Source organism: Lepidochelys kempii, chromosome 6 (assembly GCF_965140265.1).
Source record: "Lepidochelys kempii isolate rLepKem1 chromosome 6, rLepKem1.hap2, whole genome shotgun sequence".
NCBI classification, from domain to species: domain Eukaryota; kingdom Metazoa; phylum Chordata; order Testudines; family Cheloniidae; genus Lepidochelys; species Lepidochelys kempii.
The window spans coordinates 123,930,230-123,950,801 of NC_133261.1; the positions used below are offsets into that span (position 1 = coordinate 123,930,230).

The 20,572-nt window shown below is 42.4% G+C and overlaps 1 long non-coding RNA gene across 1 annotated transcript in view; it reads left to right on the forward strand.

Annotated features, from left to right (window-relative positions):
- LOC140913938 (uncharacterized) overlaps window positions 1–15,310 on the forward strand; it is a 44,293-nt gene extending 28,983 nt beyond the window's left edge. Inside the window, exons 2-3 of the long non-coding RNA XR_012159705.1 lie at window positions 14,847–15,036; window positions 15,211–15,310. This is a non-coding gene — a long non-coding RNA (uncharacterized lncRNA). The remainder of the gene's footprint in view (window positions 1–14,846; window positions 15,037–15,210) is intronic.
- The last annotated feature ends 5,262 nt before the right edge of the window (window positions 15,311–20,572 follow it).

The window sequence follows — 20,572 nt, forward strand, 5'->3', positions numbered from 1 at the left end:
ACCAGGAACCAAATCACTTAGGGATTTAAAGGTCCAATCCAGCACCAGAATTCCACCCATAAGCCTGCAGTCAGACACTGTAGATTTGCAGGGCTCTCCCTGGAAAGTTCTCTTAAAAAAGGGTTTGACGAATACTGTAATGTCATACAGTAGCCTAATCTCAGGGTGACAAAGGCATGGATTAGTGCAGTAAGGGCCACATCTGAAAGAAAAGGTCACACTTGTCTTCATAGCTGGCAGTGGAAAAAATATGCTCTTCACCACAGCTGCCCCATGAACAGCTAACAGCCACCCCAGGTCTACATTTTGAACCTGATTTAAAAGTAATGGTCAACATCAACACTTTATTACATTTTGAGTGCCACGAGCCAAAATTCCAGCAAAGGCAATACTGAGTTGGTCCCTTGGAGTCATTTCCCTCAACCAGTGGATGCAAAAAACTCCATCTGGATCTGAGTGATTTTATCTGCATAGTAAACATAAATTCCTCACAGGAACCATACTATATTCCTAAGAACCATTAACATGTACATCTCTGTATGATGTCCCTGTATCCCTGATGTCCATGTTGTTTCTCTAGTTCTTTATCCACCCACCACAATCGTTTGCTTCATGTGCTAGATTTCTAATAACTGTAGCTATTTATGGCTGGATGCATATAGGCATCGTGGGTATTAAGCAAATAAAACAGAATTGCAATCATATGCACATGTGTCATCATAGAAAGTACCTGAGACCCATATCTCCAAAAATTCTCTGAAGCATAAAGGGATCCAGCTAGTTTTAAATCTGGGTTCCATGTATGTAGCCGCATGTAATGCTGTTTCTTGTACAAAAGATTTTAAGTGTCGTAAAAATTTCCCAGGCCTCCTTATCTCCTATGTTTGTCTCCTTTCCTCTAAAGTACTCCACAGTGTCTCCATGACCAATTCAGCACTCAAATATTTTCGTTCACACACCATTCTTTATAAAAGTTAGGTCATCCAGTGAAGGAACAGAAACTACACCATGTAACCTAGATGACAAATCACACAGATTAGAAGCAAAGTTCAGATATGGGCTATTCCAATGAGCATTTGCTATGAATGGCTTGTCAGAATCCAGCCCCAACTACATTTGCAAAAAACGTCTCGAACAATCACGAAGAACCAATGAATGTGTAAAAACCCAACCAGTTTTCAGAAAATTTGCTAACGCACGAAAGGCCCACATCCTACAAATGAACAGCTTGCAAAATAGTCTGACAAAGCTGTGCTTGCAGCCATCAGTGGAAGACAAATGAGATATGAGCTTTCATAGAGATAGGTCTCCCAATCAAACTTCCAGTGAGAGACTCTGGCGGGCTGCAATTCTTTCAAAAAAAAAAAAAAGAAAAAAAACATCTATGAGAATCAAATGCTGGAGAAGTAAAACAAAATAATGGAACATTCTGGAGCAACCAACAGTTGGATTGTGGGTGTTAAAAGGGAACACATTGTTCCAGAGTGGAATAAATTCTCAACAACTAAAACACCTGCTCCTCTGACAAGAACGAAAAATGCCAGAGAAGACAGTAAGTCCCTGATTCTGCAAATGCAAACATTTAAACTTGAGTAACTGTAGCTTGAAATCACTGGGAATGCTCACAGGTGTAAGCTACTCATGTGTTTGTGGGATCAGGGCCTATGGCAGCAAGCAAGAAGGAAAGTATCTGGAGATAATTATTCAAATAAGCCTACAGTAAAGGTTTGTGGGCCAAGCAGCACCATATGTACAGTATACTGATTTGGTAGTAAAAGGGATTACACAAGTGGTCATGTCTATTTTGTATATTATTCAGATACAACAGATGGGAAATTGGCATGCCATGCAACATACAAGATTCAATAGTCACCCAAGTGGGCTGGTAAATTACCATAAACCATTTATGAATATCCCTCAACCATGAAGCTTAATAATAAATAAAATTAAAAAGGGGAACTCTCAGCCCAAATCTATCAAATGCCTGGTATGGAGAGATGCTTTGAAATTAAGAGCCTGAGTCTGCTCTCCTAACTCAGATCTTGCTCCGTGAATGTTCCTTCTGAAATCAACAAGACTATTCAGAAAGGCCTCAGATTCTGGTGCTATCTACAGGGCCTCAGAATCTGGTGCTAGGAAACAGAGGTATTAAAAATTGGCAGGGTTAATGCAAATTGGGAAGCTTTAAAATAAATGAGTCCAAGGAAATTTTTGATTTTTAAAATTTATTTTCATTGATTATAATGTGTAATGCCTGAAAAACAGCAGAATTCGGAGTTCTCAATTCACTCACATCAGTAAGAGAGAAGGGATAAATTAGTCATGCTAGAAGAAAAACAACACATGATGATTGATATCATGACTGTAGTTTCTATGCAAAGCATTTCACTGAAACAACCAGTATTCCTCCCTGCTAAAAGAGCTAATAAAATATATTTTGAAAACAAATTCTAACAGTCCCTAATGGATCTATGGTGCTATCTTACCCTCAGCCTTCTTTACAAGCAGAGTGCCTATTCTGTATTGGATATTAGTTGAATAATGAGAGACACCTAGGTGCCATGCTGTCGGACACATTCTAAAGTGACAGCCAGATTAGAAATGGATCGCCAGCTCTCAGTGAATTAACAGGCTTGGTGTTTAACTCTTTGGATTCCTCAGGATTGTACAATATCATTGGGTCACTGGAGCCCTGGTCCTTTCCAGTTTTGCAAAATGCCCCTTGCAGAAAGGGATAAGCCACGTAACGGATATATTTGGCTTGTAGAGGTTACAGATCTTTGATACCCTCCCCAAAGATGGCCAATAGGGGCTCTTTATGAATTTGGCAATCCAGCTGAAATAAGATATGCTATAAGTAACTCAGAATGTTAGACCCAAAATTATTTCTGACTGGACAAAGCCCCCTCAAGCCACCAATGGCTTCTTCACTGGTGATAACACAGTGAATCTAATCTAAGGTTCATTCTAATCACTTGAATGGTGCAAAATAAAACAGTTGATGCTCCATTATAAATTAGTTTATTATTAGTTGTATTACTATTGCACCTAGGGGTCTGAGCCAGAGACCAGGACCCCATTGTGCTGCGCTCTGTACTAACACAGAACAAAATGATGGTCCCTGCCCCAAGGGGCTTACAATCTAAATATAAGACAAGAGACAACAGGTGGATACAGACAGATGGGGGCATACAAGGAAATAATGAGACATGATCATGCTAGATAGTGGTCTCTGCACACCAGCAGCCTAACTGTTGTCAGGTTTTGAGGAGGGATTTGAAGGCGGATAATGAGTTAGTTTTGCAGATATTTATGGGGAGAGCTTCCCAAATCCGTGGGGCAACAGGGGAGAACGCATAAAAGTGTTTGTTTGAAAATTTAACAGGTGGGCAGTGGGCTGAACAGACATGAGCATCAACAGCCTGATAGTGAATGAGACATGATAGGTAGGGTGGAGACTGACTTCAAAGGGCCTTGAAAGCATATAGAAGCAGCTTACGTTTGATGTGCTAGAGAAGGGGAAGCCAGTGGGTGGGTGCAAAGAGAGGGGTGATTTGATCAAAGGGATGGGCTAAGAAAACGAGCTTTGCAGCAGCATTCTGCCTGGATTTGAGCAGGGCGAGACTGCATTTGTCAAGACCAGAGAAAAGAATGTGGCAGGAATCAAGACATGAGATGACGAGAGCCTGGACGGGAGCTCTAGCTGGGTAGGAAAGGCTGTATCTTAGAATGTTCTGCAGAAAGAAGCAGCAAGATTTAGGCCTAGTCTGGAGATGAGGAACTAGAGAGAGGTCTGAGTGGAAGATGACTCCCAGGTTATGGACCTGAGTGATTGGCAGGATGGCGGTGTTGTTCACAGTGATCAAGAAAGGAAGTTGTATCGAGTGCTTTGTGTGTGTGTGTGTGGGGGGGGGGGTTAAGAGCTCTGTTTTAGCCATGTTTACCTTGAGCTGGGGGATAAACTTCCACATCCTGTACACAAGCTCAATGTGACAAACAAGGCAGTGAGTCCAAGCAGGGGCCCTGTTCTGCAATAAGTACAACAACCTCTACATCCAATGTTCAATTTCTACAAAGAAATCCCCACACAAGTCAGAAATCTGTTGCAGACTGCTACAGATTGGATTATTAGCACAGTCAGCAGAATTCCAAGGCAACAGAAACATCCACAAGTCCAAATCCAAACAACAGGGTTTGGTTCTCACTGGAGAGCCCCTTTGCTTTGACCTGATGTTGACAAGGAGTTTCCAGTGACTGACCAGAAGCATAATCTTTCAAAGGGGAGACACAAGAGGAGAGGGAGGCTTTGTGGGCTATAATGACTTTTCCCCAGGAATTAGACTGATTCATAACAAAGGTCATAAAAGGAATAAGAGGTTCTATAAATACAATAGGAGCAAGAGAAAGATGGAGGAAAATATAGGTCCATTACTTAGCAGGGAACAGAGCTAATAACTGACGACATCAGGAAAGCTCAGGTGTTTAATGTCTGTTTTGCTTCAATCTTGGTGACCACATACTCAACACAATTAATATTAACAACAAGGTGGAAGAAACACAAGCAAAAATAGGGAAAGAACAGGTTAAAGACTGCATTCTCAGAACCATTAGCAATTATCTTCAAGAACTCTTGGAGGATGGATGAGGACCTAGAGGACTGAAGAAGGGAAAACATAATACCTATTTTTAAAAAGGGAAACAAAGTGGACCCAGGGAATTATAGACCAGTCAGCCTAATTTCAATATCTGGAAAGATACTGGAACGAATTATTAAACTATCAATTTGTAAGCACCTAGAGAATAATAGGGTAATAAGTAATAGCCATCATGTATTTGTCAAGAATAAATCAAGCCACATTAACCTAATTTCCTTCTCTGACAGGTTTACTGACCCAGTGGATGGGGGAGGCAGTAGACATGATATCTCTTAATTTAAGTATGGTTTTTGACACAGTCCCATGTGACGTTCTCATAGACAAACTATGGAACTGTGGTCGAGATGAAATTACCATAAGGTGGGTGCACAATTGGTTGAAAGGCTGTACTCAAAGAATAGTTATCAATGGTTCGCTGACAAACTGGGAGGGTGTATCTAGCGGGGTTCCACAGGATTCAGTCCTATGTCCAATGCTATTCAAAATGACCTTGACAAATTGGAGAATTGGTTTGAAATCAATAAGATGAAATTCAAGACAGACAAGTGCAAAGTACTACACTTAGGAAGAAAAGATCAAATGCACAGCTACAAAATGGGGACTATCAGACTAGGTGGTCGTACTGCTGAAAAGGCTCTTGGGGTTATGGAGCATCATAAAGTGAGTATGAGACAACAATGTGATGCAGTTATGAAAAAGGCTAATATCATTCTGGGGTGTAGTAACAGGAGTGTCATACGAAAGACATGGGATGTACTTGTCCCACTCTATTCAGCACTGGTCAGGCCACAGCTGGAGGACTGTGTCCAAGTCTGGGTGCCATGCTTTAGGAAAGATGGGGACAAATTAGAGACAGTCCAGAGGAGAGCTACAAAAAGGATAAAAAGTTTAGAAAATCTGACCTATGAAGACAGGTTTAAAAACCTGGGCATGTTTAGTCTTGAAAAAAGAACATTGAGGTGGCACCTGATAGTCTGCAAATACGTTAAGGACTGTTATAAAGAGGATGGTGATCGATTGTTCTTCATGCCCACTGAAGGTAGGACAAGAAGTGATCAGCTTAATTTGAATCAAAGGAGACTTAGGTTAGATGTTAGAAAAAAGTTTCTAACTATCATGGTAGTTAAGGTCTGGAATAGGCTTCCAAGGGAGTGGAGGAGAATCTCCGTCACTGGAGGTTTTTAAAAACAAGTTAGACAAACAGTTGTCAGGGATGGTCTAGGTTTACTTGGTACTGCCTCAGTGCAGGGGACTGGATTAGATGACCTCTTGAGGCTCCTTCCAGCCCCACATTTCTATAATTCTACAGACTGAAGTAAATCTGTTTCTCACAATTAGGGCTAAGGAGGATATATGATTTCTGTCCCAGATGTACATACTGGTCCATATTCCATATTGAGAGCACAGAGCGGATCAGGGGAAGCCTTTGTGTCTAAAGGGACCAAGCCCTTACAGGAACAAATCACATTGTGCAAAGTTCTAAGAGATGTTGCACAGAGGTCTCTCTATTTGAAATAACATTGAACTTCTAGTCGGATCTGCCCAAAGTTTAAAGGATTTTAGCTGGGCAGCTGAATTGAGAAGTGAAAATTAGGCGGGATTGAACCTTCCCTTCTGTTTTTCAGATGTCTGCTAGATTCTTCTGTCTAGACTGGGTTACTTTAGGCTCCTAATAAACATAGCTAATAAGCTGTTAAGAGTATTGAAGTTAAGTTTCCCACCATAGCACCATCTGGAGCAGATCTAGCATTTGTATAAGCATGTTCATCATGACCACGAGTAGCAAGTCTATCCATTTAAAGAGTGGAGGAGAATGGACAGAACTACCAATTGTGTAGATTTGGGCAACAATGGGACTTGTGATACAGAAGCAACCCCCAACTGAGGAAATTTTAGCCGTGGAAAAAATATTGGAAGTAAAAAAAATAAAACAAAATATTTCATTCTGTTCTTCCCAAAGCCATCAGGTCCCAGAGTCTTACCCTCTGTAAAGCACCCCTAATCCTTAATCCCCCCTCCGCTTAGGAGCGAAGCTGATCAGCATTGATACCAAACACTACACATTCATCCATTTCTTCTACATTGATCCATTTTTATTCTAGCCCTCCTTATCACACCTGAAACATCATCTGGCATGGAGAACATCCTAAAGCAATTGTTACTCATAAAACCTAAAGTGACAAAAAGAGGAAGGATGATCTTGTGCTTAAAGCACTGGGCTGGGACTCAGGAGATATGGGCTCAGTTTCTGTCTCTACCTGAGACTCCCTGTGTTACCTTGGGCAGCCACTTAATGTTTCTGTGCCTCATTTCCCCATATGTAATATAGGGAAGATAATACTCCTTCCTGCCATCCGTTGTCTGCCTTGTCTATTTAGTTTGATAGCTACTGTAATACAAATCATAAGGGATAAGAATAGCAAAAGCAACACTTTTTTATTGTTGGTGAAAAGGGTGAGCGAGTTTCCAGGTGTTATTTAGTCTACACAACAAAGAGGGTGAAAGATCTCAGTCTCTAAAGAAGAACTTCACTGGAACTGGTGAGAGCTTGAGGCCGCAGCTTTTTACCCTCCTAGATCGTATGGTCTCCTGAGTGAGATGTAATATTTTACAATGATATCCCAAAGAAGTGTGAGCAAGCAACAATGTCTACAACTCTGAATAAAGCTGAAGGACGCGTTGGAAAAAAACTTAAGACGGGTGCTTGTAATTTAGGCCAAGATTTTCAGAAATAAGTGCTCAGAGTTAGGCTCTTGTATCCAAAGGCACCTAAATAAATGCCCTCATTTTAAAAATTCCTGGGCACCCAGCAGCTTTCAGAGACTTTCTAGGCACCTTCGAAAATAAGGCCACCTATTTAAGCACCTGGATATGCATTTAGAAACCTAGCGACATGCACCCATATTTAAAAAGATATTGGTCCTGATATTGTTTCCCAATTGTTTGTGCATAGCTTCATTATGTATTTAAACTGACACTGCGATTGGAAACAGATTCCCCTCTAAAAGTATGCTGTGAATCATACATTATTTGGGTAGCCCATTAAACACCATAAACCTCTCTAGGAGACAGTCTGGCCATGTTTCCAATGCCAAGCTTTAGGGTATTATGGGCCAGGCACTGGACTGGTAGCCAGGAGACCTGGGGTCTATTCCCAGTTCGACCACTGATCTGTTGTATGATCTTGTGGAAGTCTCTGCCTCGCTGGTTCCCCTCCCGTGTTTTGTTGGTCCTGTCTATTTAGGCTGTAAGCTCTTCGGGCCAGGGGCTTGCTCTTATGATGTGTTTGTACAGCACCTAACACTATGGTCCCCCGATTTCGGTTCGAACATTAAGTTGCTACTGCAATACAAATAATAAACAATAATAGCATTATAATAGCTCATTATGAATATCTGTGATAACTCCCTCACCTGTGGAGGGCCTAAGGAATCCGGCCCAAAGTTGAATGCACACTTACACTTTTAAATAAATGATCACGTTCCCAGACTTATCACAAAATAATACATGATGGTAATTCAAAGCCTTTCGTGGGCACTCCAAGTGCTTTACAGACATATAGGAAGCCGCACAACACTCTAGGAATGCCAAGACCTGGAAGAGAAATCAGGATTCCTGTCTCCCAAACTCTGCTTTAGCCACTAGATCACACCGCACAACTCCTAGTTGTGTTTTTATTCTTCTCAGACTTTGTACTCTCCCTTCCAATGTACGTACTCTTTGTCCCTCGCCTAGCATTGAATGCCTGTCAGTGCCAAGATTTTCAAAAAGGGGAGCCTAACATTAACCTCCTAAATCCACATTCAGGCACCTGAGTGACCTGATAGCCAAGAACCCTGAGCACCCAATAACAACCATTCACCTCAGACAGCCCAAGATGGCGACCTGGATGAATCCCCTAGGATGTCACTTTATACAAGCTTACTCAACCTTAAGACCACGGACTCAGACGTTTTTAATGAAGAAGTGAAGGGGATGTCTCCTTATTTTCCATCTCAGATATGGTGGTTGGACCTGGTTACACTGCTGTCGGTCCACTGACTCCTGCTTTACACCACTCTCAATGAGATCAGAAACCAGGCCGTTTATCTTTTGCAAGGGATAATCCTTCAAACCATTTAGTGTCTTCCCAAACCCAGCCCCCTGCTACTGGCTTCACCACTTATATTCTGCTGTGTTTCTGTGTGAATAACCATGGCCACAGCGGGCCCAGATCAGCTGACTCAGAGTCACAGGGCTTGGTCTGTGGGGCTATAAAATTGCAGTGTAGATCAGTGGTTGTCAACCTATTTACCATTGTGGGTCGCATCCAATGCTACTTGTATGGCCCTGAGGATGTCACAGGGGCTGCAGCTGTGTGCTGATTGGACCGCAAGTGGCCCGCAGGCCTCAGGTTGGGAACCACTGATGTAGATTTTCAGGCTTGGGCTGGTGCCCGGGGTCTGGGACCCTGCAAGGGTGGAAGGTCTGAGAGCCCAGGCTGCAGCCTGAGTCCAAAGGTCTAAACTGCAGTTTTTAGCCCCAAGCCTGACCCAGGCTTTGAGACTCTGGGCCGCAGGGTTTTTTATTGCAGCATAAATGAACCCTTCGGTTAGGATTTACCAAGGAGCCGAAGGAAAGTTCGGTGCTCAGTTCAATGAGAGTTGGACATGGGCCTTCCTTAGGATCCTGCAAAAACACAATCCTTAACCTTCAGTATCTAGTTTCTATGGCAAAGTCTAACACATCTGACTAATAGTTTAAACATACAGGCTCCTCTTAAAGAAATCCCTATGACACAGAAATTTGCTTTATCCTTGACATATGAGCCATCGCTTTTGCAGGTGAGTAGGTTTTTGTACCCCCAAGGAACCAGAGCACTAAAGCATCATTACCATAATTGAGAAATACAGGGTGATTCAGAAGGAAAAAAAAAAGCCGACTGCAACATAATTGGTCACTGCTATGAATCTTTACTCAGGGGACAGATAGCACGACCAGAGGTAATAGCTTACACACGTATTCTTGAGCTGTGCAATAGATGGAAAAGTGTCCCAGATGGATTGGGCAGGGGCTTAGTTCCGGGATTATGATGAGACAGTGGGTAATTATTGAGTGGCATTGCCTTAGCACTGATTAGTATCTGCAAGCTTGTTCCTTTCCTTCAGAGGAAAGCATTGATAAAGATAAACCATGCTGCTCTATGTCCTTCATGTAGCACAAAACAACACATTTCAATCTAACAGGATCAGGTCTCCTCTTTGATCACAATCTGTTACCTAGATGTCTTTGCAAATTAATCACCCTGCTTGTTTAGCTCCAGTCAGTTTGTACTGCTAAATTAATAAATGTACTAGGAGCAACAGAATACATAATTACATTCTACAGTTTAATCTCTGCATAATAATTTTGACCTTAGTCTGGGGCCTCAGTTGTAGCCAGGAGCATGCAGAAGGGACACGGACCTTCCAATGCAGCTTATGCTAACAATCTACCTTAAATGATTACTTATACTCACTGTAATCAGGGACTACTAAAAATCAGAGAAAGCAAAATATATAATTAAAAATTCCCAAAAGTATAGCCAACACTTCTGGCTCTATCGAAGTGGAAGTGATAAAGCAGCATGGGCATGTGTCTACCTCCCCCCAGAACTGTTGGCACCTTGGTTCAGCTGAATTCCCCCCTAAATAAAACTTGCTTTGTAATTCCAACAGTAGTATGAAATAGAACCACAAACGGCTTGCATTCGGTTTAAAGGGGACACCAGAAAATTAAAAAGCAGCTCTACCCAGATCTCTCACCATTGACCCTCCAAGCTGGAGAGAGAGACACAGATCTTGTTGTGCCACAGATGCAAACGCAAACCACGTCCAATGCAACAACACTAAATTAGTCCAGCTCTTTGAAGCGGAAACATTTGTGTGTATAGGAGACATTTCCCAACTTATACTAAATACATATTCAAATCCAACACCTTGCTTGCAATACTCCAAATAAAACGGACCAAAGGTCAGGTGCTTTACCTCTGTTGAGGCTTAATGTCTTATCTAAGGAAATTACCAAAGGCTTTGATTTATGTACCTACAGTTCTCAATCAACTGTATATTACAAAAAAAAATTACTTCCACTATTGGGGTGGCTGGAAGAAGGATATAGGCATTACATTCACTATTCACAAACAATGGCCTAGAGATTACTTAACATGCATTCCCTCTCTAACTCTAAAAGAAACATAGGGCAGAATCCTCTCTACCATGTGCATTTCTCCTTCCCATCACCTTCACCCCCAGCTCCCTGTGTTGAAAGGGTTGTGGCCACCCTGGTTTATAGTCATATATACGTGGTGATGATGCCATCCTGTACAGGCATTTTGGGCGCAGACCCCGACATTTATACACATACACCGCCATTCAGCTACCTCTGCACACAAGTTCTTTCTATTTGGGGTACTGTTCTTTGTCTTCCAGCTTCCCTCTGATCAGCGCAGTGTGCTTTGGGGCTACTTACTGATGGCAGCTAAAAAGAACACGAGAGTACAAAAAGGATGATTTTTTGGATAATTCACTTCATAGAATATCAGGGTTGGAAGGGACCTCAGGAGGTCATCTAGTCCAACCCCCTGCTCAAAGCAGGACCAATCCCCAATTAAATCATCCCAGACAGGGCTTTGTCAAGCCTGACCTTAAAAACTTCTAAGGAAGGAGATTCCACCACCTCCCTAGGTAACGCATTCCAGTGCTTCACCACCCGCCTAGTGAAAAAGTTTTTCCTAATATCTAACCTAAACCTCCCCCACTGCAACTTGAGACCATTACTCCTTGTTCTGTCATCTGCTACCACTGAGAACAGTCTAGAGCCATCCTCTTTGGAACCCCCTTTCAGGTAGTTGAAAGCAGCTATCAAATCCCCCCTCGTTCTTCTCTTCTGCAGACTAAACAATCCCAGTTCCCTCAGCCTCTCCTCAGAAGTCATGTGTTCCAGTCCCCTAATCATTTTTATTGCCCTCCACTGGACACTTTCCAATTTTTTTCACATCCTTCTTGTAGTGTGGGGCCCAAAACTGGACACAGGACTCCAGATGAGGCCTCACCAATGTCGAATAGAGGGGAACGATCATGTCTCTCGACTTGCTGGCAATGCCCCTACTTATATAGCCCAAAATGTTGTTAGCCTTCTTGGCAACAATGGCACACTGTTGACTCATATCCAGATTCTCGTCCACTCTAACCCCAGGTCCTTTTCTGCAGACTGCTGCCTAGTCATTCAGTCCCTAGTCTGTAGCGGTGCATGGGATTCTTCTGTCCTAAGTGCAGGACTGTGCACTTGTCCCTGTTGAACCTCATCAGATTTCTTTTGGCCCAATCCTCTAATTTGTCTAGGGCCCTCTGTATGCTATCCCTACCCTCCAGCGTATCTACCACTCCTCCCAGTTTAGTGTCATCTGCAAACTTGCTGAGGGTGCAATCCACGTCATCCTCCAGATCATTAATGAAGATATTGAACAAAACCAGCCCCAGGACCGACCCTTGGGGCACTCCACTTGATACCGGCTGCCAACTAGACATGGAGCCATTGATCACTACCCATTGAGCCCAACAATCTAGCCAGCTTTCTATCCACCTTATAGTCCATTCATCCAGCCCACACTTCTTTAACTTGCTGGCAAGAATACTGTGGGAGACCATATCAAAAACTTTGCTAAAGTCAAGTAATAACACGTCCTCTGCTTTCCCCTCATCCACAGGGCCAGTTATCTCGTCATAGAAGGCAATTAGATTGGTCAGGCATGACTTGCCCTTGGTGAATCCATGCTCATTCAGTAAGGGGCCTTCACTTTCCTTGACTTTCTTCTTGTTGCTAACATACCTGAAGAAACCCTTCTTGTTACTCTTAACATCTCTTGCTAGCTGCAGCTCCAGGTGTGATTTGGCCTTCCTGATTTCACTCCTGCATGTCCGAGCAATATTTTTATACTCTTCCCTGGTCATTTGTCCAATCTTCCACTTCTTGTGAGCTTCTTTTTTTGTGTTTAAGATCAGGAAGGATTTCACTGTTAAGCCAAGCTGGTCGCCTGCCATATTTACTATTCTTTCTACACATCGGGATGGTTTGTCCCTGTAACCTCAACAAGGATTCTTTAAAATACAGGCAGCTCTCCTGGACTCCTTTCCCCCTCATGTTATTCTTCCAGGGGATCCTGCCCATCAGTTCCCTGAGGTTGTCAAAGTCTGCTTTTCTGAAGTCCAGGGTCCGTATTCTGCTGCTCTCCTTTCTTCCTTGTGTCAGTATCCTGAACTCGACCATCTCATGGGCACTGCCTCCCTGGTTCTCATCTACTTTTGCTTCCCCTACCAATTCTTCTCAGTTTGTGAGCAGAAGGTCAAGAAGAGCTCTGTCCCTAGCTGGTTCCTCCAGCACTTGCACCAGGAAATTGTCCCTACACTTTCCAAAAACTTCTTGGATTGTCTGTGCACTGCTGTATTGCTCTCCCAGCAGATATCAGGGTGATTGAAGTCTCCCATGAGAACCAGGGCCTGTGATCTAGTAACTTCCGCTAGTTGCCAGAAGAAAGCCTCGTCCACCTTGCCTCAGGTTAATTCACTTGCCTCAATAGATCTGGGCTCAAATCCCAGCTCCGCCACACAGTCCCTGTGCGACCTCAGGCACATTATTTAATATCGCAACACCACTGTTCTCTGTCTGTCACATGGGGATAACGAAGCTTCCTTTACCCCAGCCTTTGTCTGTTTAAGTTGTAAGCTGTTCAGGACATGGACAGTGTCTTTGACTATGTTTGTACAGTGCCAAGCACAATGAGGCCCTGATCTCAACGGGGGCCTCTGTGTGCTACTGCAACGGAAATAAATAATAAATAATAATAATAAGTAATTGGAAGTTTATCCTATTCCCTTCACAGCTGCCTAGAGAGATCCATTATTATGACCATCCTTTCTCATCTCTCCACTTGCTTTTCAAAGGTTTCTTAGCTACACGATCATATCAGATCCAGACAATAGGGGTGGTTTATTGGTGGAATCAGGTCTGGTTTTGCAGTATTGGTTTTTCATTTCTAGCACTTGACTGGAGTACACAAGGTAATCATCCAGAAGATTAACATTGTGCTAACACTAGAACATAATTCCTGGCAATGGATAAAGTTTAGGGCCTGATCTTCTGTCCCCTGGTTGGCTGCTTTTGCACTTGGCTACCTCAAGTGGGCGGCTGGGGATTGGAAAGGCAAAGAAGAATCCCTGGTTGACATGGAGTCAACGTAGCGCGCTCTTTGCCACCTGCTTCTGGCTTCCCCAAGGCAGTGGGGATTTCCAGGTAGGCTGGGGATGTGGTCAGAGACATGAGGGGGCATGGCCAGAGTATTACTGGACCTTGGTGATTCCAGGCCAGTGGAGTTCAAGGGCTCGTGTGTAAGTGCCCTGAGACCTTCAGACGTGAAACACCAACTTTCTATCCTCCAGCCATATTGCTGATGATGAGACCAATGGGAGGACTTGAACTGGAGCCCTCTACATATAAAAAGATGAAAAACGAGAGCTTTGTTAACCTGGATCCATTTGTAAATAAACTGAAGGGCATTTTTTTTCTTTCAAAAATTAAAGATATTTTTAAAAACTTCATGAAAACTTTTCTACAAATGACTGTGTGACAGAATGCACCCAGAATCTGGGAATGGTCAATAGCGGATGGATCACTTGATGATTAGCTGTTCTGTTCATTCCCTCTGGAGCACTTGGCATTGGCCACTGTCAGAAGACAGGATACTGGTCTAGATGGACCTTTGGTCTGACCCAGTATGGCCATTCTTGTGTTCTTATGTCATACCTTATGCCCTATTAATAGTCTTTGTAGAAAATATGCCTTTTGTGTATCCTCAGAAAACTAATAACTTGCTGGTCACTAGTATCATGGTGAAATTTATGTAACAACATTGAGTGTGAAGTTAGGAAATCCCCCCTGCATGATGTTAAGGGCACATGTTCAAACTCACATGGCCCGAGTCAGGTAGAACTGATCAAGCAAGCTTGATTTAAACAAAGATGTGTGTTTACTTCTAATTCCATATAAGCTGTAAACAGTGTCCTCAGAGAGTGAAGAAAGAAGACAAAGAAAATCTGCGTTTCAGCATACACAGGTAAAAAGATACAGCATAACACCCCTTGCCCACCAGACTCCATGTCTCCTTTCTTTCAGCAGGAAAGAACTATATCTAAGGAAAATGCATTTCAAAGGGAGATTGAACTATAAAAATGAGGGGCAAAAACACCCCAGGTTCCCTCTCCCTATCCAACTCTCTTGAACCTAAGAAGCCAAAAGAATCCAGCTATTTGACTTTGGGAGGGATCCTGACCTGAAGATTGTTCAGTAATGCTGTTGGAAGCATGTGGTAAGAATTTTACCTTGAACCAAGCCTCATTTGTAAAGTTTTAGTTCAAGGAAGTGTTTTATCTTTATTTTTCTTGTAACCATTTCTGACTTTAATTGCCTTCATCAAGTGTTGTGAACTGTGTGGATAACTCCATTTAAGGTGGCAAGTTGTTGTCTATTTTTTCCCTTACAGGGACAATGGATCTAAAATATCTCAACTGTCCAGGAGAGCGATGGACAGAGAAGGACACGCATTTTGAGGGCAAAAAATTTAGGACTGGGATTGTGTTGGGGTCACCTGCAAATAGTAACCAAGGCTGGTGGGAGTCAGCGTGTGGCTGGTGTGTTGCCGACAGGCTGCTGGGGTCAGAGTTGCGGCTGTACACAGACACTCAGGGTGTGACCTGCATGCTGTTTGACTATTTGTGAGAAGCCCAGGTTGGTACCTACAGCAGCAAAGCATTGTGAGGCACCCCAAGTTGCAGTTCAAGTGGTGACACTGCCCCTTACTGGTCTGGATTGCACCCCACAATGTCATATCATATAAAATTGTTTTTGTTGTTATTTTAATCAGCTATTGGCTTTTAATTGTATGCCTGTATAAGAGTATCAGAAATTTAATACAATAGCTGATGTTATATCATGAGCCATAGGTAAAATTCCTACTTCTTCTAGGAAAGTTTTACCAAAATTGTGGTTCATACCAATTTGTGTTTGGAATTCCATAAAGAAGTGGTTGGAAAGTTTCTAACTCCTCCATAAGACCATAAATGAATGAAGGAATACAAGGAACAAGGAATACCCAAGGAACTCAAAATAATTTGACACTTGTGGTTAAGCACAAGGAGTAAGAAATATGGCAGAAGTTCCCAAAGGAAAACAAATGACTTTGTGCACTCCTTTTAGATGTGCAGGTTCAATTCTTTCTGATCTGACATTGGTGAAAGACCTATATGAGATCAGAACCAAAAACAATGGGCAAAATCCATTTTCACTTACATTATTTACAGTGCAAAGTCTTTTAATATCAACCTCTCCATGATGTTCCAGTACCCACCAAGGATCAGCTGGGGCACTCGCTGAAGCAAATGTGAGTGGAGGAACTGGGGGATTTTCTGAGACACATGGAGGGTCCTGGAAAGAGGTTCTACGTCTTGCCCCAGGCCCACTCCAGTCTCTAAAGGGAAACACAAGAGATATATCAGAATACATACCTGGCCCACGGTGGGCCAGATGTGTGTGTGTGTGTGGGGGGGGTTCACACAACTACTGATTCTTAACTATGGTATCTGCAGTCATGAAGGACTTGGTCTCTACCCATCGCAATACATGCATGGCTTCTCATTCAGGAGAAACTACTAGCTGCAGGCAATGCAACAAATCAAAATCATGACCAGCTACAAACAGGCTTACAACACATGATATATTCCAGGGAGATGTGCCAGGCATTGCGGGTCAGGTGGAGCAACCCCTAGGCCCTGCAACACTTGCATGGAGCTTTCTGCGTGGCCACAGGGCACTGCACGTGTCCAGAACAGGATCACTAGTGTGGATGCAGTACATCAGCGCCAGCTGCATTGTTGCAATTCACTAGTGCAGCCTCGTTCTGAGGCACAAGACACTGATCAAAGGTCCAATCCTTTTCTGATTGCAGCCATTGGCAAACTACCCTTGGACTTCAGAGGTGCAGCATTAGGTCTCAGAGGTGTCAATACTGGCAACTTCTGTCCTTTAATTGTAAATTTAGAAGCCTTGCTGAGTACGTTTATGGGAGCTTTATCAATTCATTTCCCTTAACTGTTGCCATGAGAGTTTTTAGAAAAAGCGATTGATAGTAAATACTTTGTCCACCCCCAATTTCACTTTTAAAATCACTTTTAGCATACATAACCAAACATAAGGACAGCACCAAAACTAATTGTTTTAATACAAAAAGAAAAGGAGTACTTGTGGCACCTTAGAGACTAAAAAAATTATTTGAGCATAAGCTTTCATAGCTGTAGCTCACAAAAGCTTATGCTCAAATAAATTTTTTAGTCTCTAAGGTGCCATAAGTCCTCCTTTTCTTTTTGCAAATACAGACTAACACGGCTGCTACTCTGAAACCTGTTTTAATACAGAATCTCATTCACACTAAATGCCCTTTACCCTGTTCCGGACACTCCAGCTGCCCTTGCTATTTGGGAGCATTTCAGGTTAGCGCTGTTACTTTCAACAGTCCCTCCTGTAAGCTGGAATCACATGTCCCACAAGCCACCCTGTCTTGAAGTCATGATTCTTTTTTGCCTCCAAAGCTACATAAGGATGCCAGAGTTTTCAGCTCTGTAATGTAAGTAGCTATTCTCTGTTCTGTTTCTTGCTTTCTGGTAAAAATTTCTCTCTCCAGTCTCATTCTGTCTGGGGCCACAGTACTCAAACAACTGGAACAACTGGTCCAGTTTTTTGGGCATTATTCCTGGCAACAGTGTATCATGTTCTTTTTCCCAAACAAGTTAGTAAAATTGCTTAACCTTCATTTTCTTATCTCTCCCCATGGCCAGCTCTGTATACAGAATCAATTCTTGCTTCCACACTTGTGGAAGGTTTTTGTCTGGAAATCCACTTTCCCCCGTGGTCTGAGTCCCTTCGTTTTGGCTGTTGGCTCTGTTTCTGGGATTTGGCTTTGTTTGCCTGTTAATCATAACCCCTTCCTGGCTGTGGGGCTCACTAGATAACTATTGCCACATTTCAGATGCTGCATACTGGGTAATCATGAGAGGACTCCATGCTTGTCAAACTAAACTGGCTGTTATTAAGAGAACTATTTACAGAAGGGCTGCAACAGCAGCTGGCATTCCAGCCATGTGCACACAGACTGACCTACTGGTACCCCCCCTCTAAGCTCTTCCCTCCTGCAGCCTGTGCTCTTCCCTCCACATTCTGTGCAGGTTGCTACACCGGGAATGTAATGGGACCTTAAAATAGACATAAATTACATTTACACTCATTTTAAGGTCGCTTTGCACTTCAAGAGAAGCATAAAGCAGCCTTAGTGTAAATAAGAGTCAGCTCCTTTGTCAATTACTCAAGATCAAATATCTACATAACACAGACTTACTCATGCATCTTTCTTGCTCCTTATAAGCAATGCAAACTATCTTGCTTTTTGCCACCAGGGTATCCTCACTGTGGACATACTACATTCATTATATTTTTTAAAACAAAATGTACACTCCAGTCCATCTGTATCCATCAGTTGTCTCTTGTCTTATACTTAGATTGTAAGCCCTTTGGGGTCAGGGTGATCTTATTTCTATGTTTGTACAGCACCTACCACAAGGAGTCCTAGGCCACAACCAGGGCTCCTAAGCACTTCAGTAATAGAATCAATCATAATAATTGTAGTTGAGCAATCTACTATACCTTCTTTTAAACCTCAGTCAAAGTTGATAGTAAATAGTCATTTTCAAAAGATGTTAGATCAAATTGTAGAGATACGTAATCAATTTTATTATTTTCAATGGAGTCATGAGAGACTATCAATTACTTCTTGACACATTTATGACAGAATGAAAAAAGAAGAAACCCAGCACCACAGTATTAGGAAATAAACAGAATCATCTTGAAGAACAAGGAGCTGGGTGACTTTTTTACATTGGATTTACAATGCGTGCAATCAATCCTGTCACCGTTTACATCAATTATAAACATAAAGATGAACTGGAATATGAAAATCTCCAGAGGCCAGATGTATTAAAAATATGCACTCTTAATACAGAATTGTCATGCACTGTTCTTTAAAAAATAAACTCAAACACCTGTGCATAATGTTGGAGCAGATAAGCATTTACAGTTAGGTTGTTGATCCAAAGAGCGTAATTAAAGAAGGTGAGGTCTAAACTTGTCAAAGTCATTTTGCCCTACTTTCCTATTTATAGGTTTCAAAATGGAAAAAAGCCTTCAAAAGGATTTGCATCATAGCTTCCCTCTGCAAAATCCTTCTGCAGAGAGATTTGAGAATTAGCTGCTGTGCCTGCAAGTATATTAAAATCCTTGACAGCCATCCACTTGGGGAATCCCTGGGAAAAAAACCAACACCTCACTTTGCTTCAAAAGGTTCATGGTATCACTTTAAAGCAGAGACTAAATCATCATTCTTCATAATTGTTCATATTTTGCCAGTCTGTGGGCTTCTTCAGTGGAAGAAATACGTGGCTTGGCTTATGGTGCAGCATGCTACTACAGGGCATGATTGCCTCTAGCCCTGTGCCCCTCCACAGGACAGCAAGCAAGCAAGCCCCTTAGTCCTCCATGGATGGTACCTGTATCATAGATCGCAGTATGGGGTGGGGAGAGAGTAGCTTCTGTTGAGGCTACTCCCCCCCAGTGGAATGCAGGTGGGCAGGGAATGGGTGGAGGCTTTGACTCCTCCCACCAACACACAGACTCCATCAGAGCCGAGCGGGCGCAGATGGAGAAGTTATTTGCTACCAGTATAGACTAGAACAGGTTGAAGTTTTTTCACTGAAACACTGTTTCCATGATCCCTCTTTTTCAACCAAGATGAAATCTTCCACAGAAAGTATGGTTTGGTCAATTGGCTGGTTTGAAAAAGAGAAAAAGAAATCATAATTAAAAAAAATAGGGTTTATTTTGTTTTTCAGTTAAAAAAATCAGTTTCTGAAAATTAAAAATCAACATTTTTAGAGGAAAAAACCTGCAAAAACGTTCAGTTTCCAGATTGTCAATTGAAAAACAAAATATTTTAAAAAAAGTTTTTTAATTTCCCACAAAAAACAACTGGCTTTCTTCCCTCAGCTCTGGTCTACACCAGTAACTGACCAGTGCTTCCTGAGAGCAAGGGGGAACCCAGGAATGAACTGTGCCTCTCCGAGTCACCACTGTTCACTCCTCTGCTCCTGGGACAGTGCAACTAACATCACCCCTTAGAAGTGTAGATTGTTATGTCCCATAGGACCCTGAGTTAATATTTGCTCAGCAGACAGACAGGTATGTCCTGTCAGAGACATTGTCTGACAATAGATTTTTCCACTTGAAAACATACTTTCAATGCTCAACTTTCTTGAGCTAGAATCTTGAAAAGGTAACAAGTTAGACGATTCCTTGAAGTGCGTTAATGTTAGGAGATCAGATAAAGGCTAGCAGTAGCATGGAGATGAAAGGCAGCTTAGACTTAATTAGCACTTTTGGGGAAGCAAAAAAAAAAGTGTTTGCTGGATCATTTTACAAATTGATCCTGTGGTAACTTGGAAAGATAGTTCCACGGCCAGTTCGGTCTTTCCCAAGAAACCTTCCAGACATCATCAAGAGCATGAAGACAGCTTAACTTCCTGTTACTGTATGAATGCTTTCCATCTCATGACTCAAGCTGAAGAGACAGTGAGTATATTCCTTAACATGCATTGCATCTGCAGTTGTACAGTTCTACCTGACCCTCACCTAGCGGAGAAAGAGATCGTATACAGGGGTGCAAGAGGAGATAACTAGGGGAAATGGGAAGAAATTAAACAAAGCACAATTTAGGCTGTATCTCTGGAAAGAGGTGATTGATGTGG